Raw genomic sequence first — 6284 nt, forward strand, 5'->3', positions numbered from 1 at the left:
GTCAATAGCAAGTGACATCACAGAGATGGCAGAACTAAGTCAGTTGGATACATGCAATAAAAACTCAACTGTAACAACAGAAGTCTCATGGAGAATTAGATACACAAAGCCTTTTATATGCCCAGTTCCTAGTTTCTAAAATAAACAAATTGCAAAGACTTGGAAACAGATCTCTCTAAAACACAAACCACAAGCTCCCCCAAGGGCTTACACCTCTATGCATTTCTGCCCAGAGCTTTTCACAGAAAGACAGGGTATCCCAGAATTGCACCCCTACCTGCACACACCAGGCAGTGATATCTGGAGGGTCATCACACCAATATTGTAAGACAATACAGGCAGTTTCATATATTGGTAAACTACAAAGCCACATGTATCCCACACCATCAGCAGCTAAAATAGCTTGATTCAACCCGACTTAAAATTTCTAATGAAAGTGTGTTACCCAAAGATTATTTTGTTGGGGCTTTATTTAAGAGGTCATTAGAGCTTTCAATTTGGAGAACAGTAGTAAGGTAACAAAAAAGCCTGGAACACGAATGCTCTTTCACAGCATTAATATCTTGAATTACCTGACTGAGGCTTGGATTTCAGAAGAGCAACATTTGCAATAGGAAATAACTCCATGCAAACATGCCAAAGCATCAGGCTAAGTATGAATTACACAATTACAATTAAAGAGATTGTAGGCTTTTAAGTATGCTTCTCTGCAGGGCTCCTTTAAAGTAGGTTGTCTTAGCTGAAAGGAATCGTGTGGCATATGCAATACAGAAAAACAAATACACACTTGGATACACATGATTTAGTACTGAAACACAAAATTTAGATAAATTATTTTTAAAAAGAGTAGAAAGAAGCTCCTACACTGCAGAAACCTGTATGTTGTGAGCAGGTGTAGTTTGGTTAAAAATTTACATATGGAAGACATTTATTTAAGCCACAACCAGGCAAACAACATTACCTCCATCAGGCCTTTTCTATTAAATCCACATATCGCTTTATTCAAAATGTGTAAAGTCTCTATTTATTTTTTCTTGTAAACAATTTGTCTAGCAATAAAATTCTCATAAGATAACAAGAAGCTGGGGTTCAAATTGGCATGGAAAATTCTATTTACTTCTCAAGCACCCTTGAACTTGGCACTGCATGCTATTTGAATATAAATATATGCTGGGGAAAAAACCATACTCTGAAAACAAAATTACCAACAAATATTACCAAGAGCAGGAAAATTGGTTTAGGGTTGTTTGGGGTTTTTTTTGTGAGCTTCAAAAGAATTTTGGGGGAAAAATTTAGAGAGAAAAACTCCACGTACAACAGGTAACAAGAACTGAAAAAGAGAAAAATACAGATTAACATGTCAACACATCAAAAACAAGGCTCAATTTAGAAACAGAAAGCTAGGCGCAAGCTTCAAAGCCAAGTTTAAAGGTGACTCGGCAAGAGAAAGGAGTGAACGGAAAGTCCAAAGTAGTGAGAGGTAATTCAGGTTGCCTAGTCCTGCCAGAGAAAGGACTTTCATTACAGTTAAGATGGAAGATCATCAGAACATGAAGAGTTCTAGCAGTTACAGCAGAATGGGAATAATTTTCAAAGAATAAAAAAAAAAAACAACAAACAACTACCCCACAAAGAAGCGTTGTGCAAAAACATGTACATGAGAGTTATTTCTATCTTGTCCATCAGTGCCTTTGAATTAGAAAACTGGCATTCATGTTTGGGTTAGTTTCCTTCTCAGAAGATGCTGCAAAGTCCGCTTTCGCTGCCTGCATACCTGGCACTTCCTTTGGAATGTGCAAGATTTCAATCGACATGTCAAGACATCTTCTGCAGAGCTGCTCCCATTCTGACCTAATTACATATTTTCTGGTATCATTAACATGGACAGCTTGCTCTCCTGTAACCCAGCCGGACATTACCTGGGGAAATTCACTATTTGGATTCCACTCCCCCTCCCCACAAAGCTATCATAAGTGAAATCACAGAATAACCTCATGCTGCATCAAAATTTTTTTGTGGGAGAGAAAAAACTTGTAGATCTTCCCTTTAATACTTCTGAAGGAAAGTTCCCTGTCTGCTGAGAGAAGGGAGAAAACAGCGACAGAAAACAGAGAGGAAACATGAACGTGAATTCTTCTGGGGCTTTCAAGATTTATGCTTTTTATACTTCCTGCACTTCAAAAAATTCTTGGCAGAGGAACTACTTCTTAGCAGGATATGTCTCTGCCCTTGCTATGTTAACATCAGATGCCTCTTTGTTAGGTGGATTTTAGCTTTGATATTGCTCTTTGATGACCTCATTTTCACAGAGTTTGTCAGGTCTCCTGTATCTCTTTTTCCAGTTTGGATAGGGCCCCGTTTTGGCCAAAAATGAGCAGAAAACGCACTAGGAGTTCAGCCAAAATCACCTGTACTGAGCTGTGTCATTCTGTTCAGCCACCACCTTTAATCAATCCTTCCCTGTTTTGCAGCTCAGAAGTTTGATACTGCTTTATCAGGAGCAAGCAGAAGCAGAAGTTAAGAAATCTAAATTACTTAATTGCTCATCTTTCAGTAACAAAAACTAGACCAGAGATGATTCACTCTGTCTGCCTGATATGTGAAGTCAGGCAGAAACTTTCAACAATGAATTGGGTGGATAAGGCAGTTCTAAGTATAGCCTACCATCCTCACCCATGCAAAAGAGTTAAAAGATTTTTCATATGTGCAGCTTAGCCACCAGACCTGACAGGGAAGAGAAAGGGGCTCTCAGCAATTTAATCAAGACTGTGTTACTATTCCACAACTGCTCAGCTTACTCATCTATTCGTTTGGCGCTTGCCTAAAACAATGGCAAGTACCAGACTTTTAGAACGCGTGCCAAGAAAGAGTAAAAAAGTTAGAGACCACTCATCCCTAATACCATTCAGCAATGAATGACCTACTTGGACTTCTCAGTGCCTTTCAAAGTTTTCACACCGCTTTCTGTCCTGCCATTTACCTGCAAGAGAAACAAAACACACAGCAACAGCCTGAGTGGCAGCGGGGGGGGGGGGGGGGGCAACAAAGGGGGGGGGGGGATCAAAAAGCCAAGCCAGATTTCAGCAGCACAGCAGGAACCGTGCAGTCCACGACCCAGAGTTCCACATGAACAGCAGAATCGAGGAAGCTCGCTTTCTGCAGAGCTCTGCCTGGAGGTTCAGCTCCCATGCACATATTACTGATGCCTAACAAAAGTGCAATTCTCACTGGTTGTTCCCTCAGTGTGAATGCTAGAAAGGCCTTACCCTTTTTGGCACAAAAAGTTGTTTCAAAGAAACAAAAGAAACCACCCAAAACCTTTCATATAATGTTTTTAAAACCTCTACCCCTGTCAAATTAGGCTGAAATTGGTTTATCGACTTAAAGATTTTTTTTGTTGGCATGAAACACACATAAGCTTTACCATGTAAGCAGTATTTCTTAGGGAACCACAGTGAAAACCAAGTGGTCTACATGAGGTATTTGGGCACCTCAACCACACAAACCTTGGTGCATCAACACTTACTACAGGCACTCATACTCCAAATTTTATAGGAGAGCAACGATATTAGTGACCAAACATCAATGACCTTAATTTCTATGAATCCAAGATGTTTATTGGATAATAAATATTTCCAAAGGGCATTAGAAACAAGCTTGTGAAACAGCCGCACAGCTGTGAAACAACACTACACTAAGGTACAGTTGCGCAGTCATACAGGAACTAAAAACTTGGACTTCAGTAGATATCTGAATCCCCAGTATATGAATGTGACATGTATCCTGCCATAATCAAAAGCTGCACAGTATTAAACTTGATTTTCCTCCTGCAACCACATGCAGAAGCATGGATTCATCAAGATGGGTACTCTTCACAATTTATTTGAACACAAGCGACCCTAACCGCTTTGAGGGTGAGCACAGTAAAGGTGTAAGACTAGGAGCCGGAACTGCAGGGTTCCGTGCCCAGATCCACTACACACTTCCCGGGTGATATAAGTAACTTGCAGAGGTCCTAGGTATTGCAGTCAGTTCATAAAAAGTGAATAACATATGTCCCTCCTACCTTTTATAGATTCTGGCAAGGCCTTATTCATTACTGTTGGCTAAAAGAAAAAAAAGACAGTACCTCGGATATGAGGTTCTGTGAAGAGGCGCATTAAGCACGTTGCAGGATGAATGATAAATCCAGTTAAAGCATTCCTGATTCCTATTTGAGGTGGAAAAAAAACCCTGTTCGTCTATCTTCCTATCATCTCTTGTCACCTGGCATTCATTGGCACTCTAAACACTCTTTATTTTTAAGAAAAGTTGTAACAAAGCCACTGTTGTATTTGAAGGGCAATGTGTATACCAGGAAAATCTAAGCTTTTTGCTAGAGAAAAAAGCCCACACGTGCTTTTCATTCTCTTTGATTTCCCCTCCTCCGCCCTCAAATTTCACTGGCAGGTAAAAAAAAAAAAAAACACAACCACAAAAATGCATTTGGTCAATCAGTAAGTTTTCAAAAGTGTCTTTAAATAGGTCTGATACAATTAAAACAAGAGTTGATTAAAACACGAGGTGTTTAAAGGTGCACTCAGTGTGTATTGTATCATGGCTTATGCGCTACAATATTGCAATATTTGCCAGTCTCGCTTGCATCAAGTATTGCAGTTCTAAAAAGTGAGCAGAAGTTACCACTGCCAAGGAGTCTCTCAGCGGTCTATCAGATTTACACATACAGGCATAGGAAAGTAAAGTTAAAAAAAAAAAACACCAACAACAAACCACTCCGTTTAAAGGTATGGATCTTTATATAATACCAAATTGTGTAAAAACACTTTGGACTCCAAAAGAATCACAGTCTCATCGTGTATGCAAGTCAAACTGCATATTCAGTTTCCTCCTACTAACTGCAAACCCCGTATTTAATTGTTTTTCCAAGAGCTCTGTAAAGTTCCTTCTAAGAACATTTAAAAGCATCTTTTTTATGGAAACAGTAAGCTAAAATGCCAAATATGTCTCATAAGCTTAAGTTCCCTATAGAAAAACTTGTGTGCAGCTGAACACTGGCAAACTGGCCAAACAGAGCCTTCATGCTATGTATTTTACATTTGACACAGAAGAGAATGTAAGCTTTTTAAAATCAAAAAATAAGCTTGGGACAAAGAGCACACAGCTAATGATGCTGGCACAAGGAGCACCACACTCCAGCTCAGGACACATGTTGTAAGCATAGGGTACACATAAAAAACAAAAGCCTTTAAAGCTTTTTTATAACTCAGAGTAAATATGATGGGAATCACAAGTGTTTATAAAGAGTAAACAGATTCCGACTATTCATTGTTCTTTCAAAAAAAAAAAAAGAACAAAGGAACATCACATTAAACCAGAAAGAGGGAGGTTCAGAACAAATAAAAGGTAGCATTGCTTCTCAGGGTTTGAGGTTAAGCTAGGAATTCCTCAGTACAGGATATTACAAATACTGAAAGTTTATAGGACTCGAGAAGAGAACCATTAACCTTATGAAAGAGAGCTCTGTAGCGGCTGCTAAATGAGACAATACCTGTGAGTCCTGAAACCCCCCAGCACTCAGAATATTTTAGGTCACTACCTTGCTCTACTCTTCCTGAGACAAAAATTTGGCAGCTTTTAGGGAGTAGATCAAACACAACTACTTTTACTGTATCCCTGTAAAGGAAAATCCACTCTCAGCACTGAAACAAGAGACCTTTAGAAAAGGCTAATTCATCATATGCCAACCTTTTATTATATCCGCCGGGAGCAGAGGTTGCCTTAAGTTTGTCACAGTACTCCTAGTGTGGATTAGCATCAGCCTGACTTTAGAAGAGCCCAGCCCAACCCTTCGGACACTGCGGAAGAGGGAAGAGGAGGACCTGCCCACGGGGCCGTTCCCGCTTCCCACGCATCCCTGAGCGAGAAATGGGACCAGAGAAAAGCTTGTTCCAAAACACCCCCCTTCCCCCACGCCTCCAGCATCTCCCGGCCCCTGATAAACACATTCACCTCCACAAACACCGCTGAGTGCAGAAGCTGGGACTTGCATCCCACCTCCCACAACCTCTAGAAACTAAGAAAACAACACGCCCCACAGCTGGGGGGTTCATTACCCCGCTACTCCCAAGCTCGCCCTTCCCTCCTCCGGAACCGGCTGCTTCCCCAGAGGGGCAGGTGCCGAGGATCCGCGGGAAGCGCGCGAACAGCCTCCCCCGGGAAGGAAACCGCGACCGTCGCAGCTCCCAGGCCAGGAGAGGCCGGCGCTGGCCCCGGGCCGCCGCCCC

This window comes from Pygoscelis adeliae, unplaced genomic scaffold (genome assembly GCF_000699105.1).
Source record: "Pygoscelis adeliae isolate BGI_AS28 unplaced genomic scaffold, ASM69910v1 Scaffold79, whole genome shotgun sequence".
Classification (NCBI taxonomy): domain Eukaryota; kingdom Metazoa; phylum Chordata; class Aves; order Sphenisciformes; family Spheniscidae; genus Pygoscelis; species Pygoscelis adeliae.